Genomic DNA, 902 nt, shown 5'->3' with positions numbered 1-902 from the left:
TAATATAATCTAAGAACTAGCGTCTCTTCTACAATAGCAATGTAGCATACTTCAGTCCACCTATCGGTCAGTTAATCATATAGAACATATGTGTTATAGTAGAGAAAAACTTGTCTACAATGTCGACTATCCAAAGACCTGATACCTACAGGTTTATAAAGACACTCTTAATACGTTGAAGCTTCAAAGCGTATGTGTCATAGTAGAGCAAAACCTGTTTATAAACGCATTGTATAGTCATAGTCGATAATTTGGGGAAAGTATCCTCAGGTCCATATAATCCAAGGAAAGAAGCAATTGATCATCACAGTAAGTGCAGAAACGTGGTATGGATATGTTATCATCACTTCTCACAGCAAACAAAAAATGGTGTAGGAGTTTCTATTTACTTAAGACAAGACAACTATACAGCATCCATGACAAAATGTGTTGCTTACTGGACATTCAGAATAAGTAGGAGGAAATTATCATCAAATAGATCACAAACTGTGTGTCTTAATGTCAAAAACAATCATATTTGAAAACATAAAAATAAAAACAAATGAATTAATGCTCTCTCAGACAAATGCCTCGATTGTCAACATGGTTTAATAGAATGGATTACATCAGACTCGTGATCTGTTTTCATCATCACAGAGAGAACCAACTAAAAAAATTAAGAGTGGGTAGAGGTACAAAAACATGACTTCAGATGCCGAAGATGCACGGTTTAATAATATACAGTATCATGAGACACCTAATAAGTGTTGATCATCACTGATGAATCAACCACAGAAACCAGCTGCAGAAAGAACAATATAGTTGATAGGTGTAAACGAGGTATAGTAACAGGAAACTCCTTGTATGAGAGCAGCCAGTGTCGCAAAAACCCGTTTGCTTCTCGATGTCCGCCAATCTAACAA

General features: G+C 35.7%; 1 non-coding gene and 1 pseudogene across 1 annotated transcript; both read right to left on the bottom strand.

The window, feature by feature from the left end:
* Nucleotides 1–202: 202 nt before the first annotated feature.
* On the bottom strand, nt 203–276 carry LOC123406536 (annotated as a pseudogene).
* Nucleotides 277–552: 276 nt separating this feature from the next.
* On the bottom strand, nt 553–639 carry LOC123406773. The gene has a single exon (XR_006612429.1). It is a non-coding gene; the product is annotated as a small nucleolar RNA SNOR75 (small nucleolar RNA).
* Between the last annotated feature and the right edge of the window lie 263 nt (nt 640–902).

Source organism: Hordeum vulgare, chromosome 6H (assembly GCF_904849725.1).
Source record: "Hordeum vulgare subsp. vulgare chromosome 6H, MorexV3_pseudomolecules_assembly, whole genome shotgun sequence".
Classification (NCBI taxonomy): Eukaryota; Viridiplantae; Streptophyta; class Magnoliopsida; order Poales; family Poaceae; genus Hordeum; species Hordeum vulgare.
Note: the sequence above shows the minus strand (reverse complement) of the source record. Positions and strands in the feature narration are given on the sequence as shown.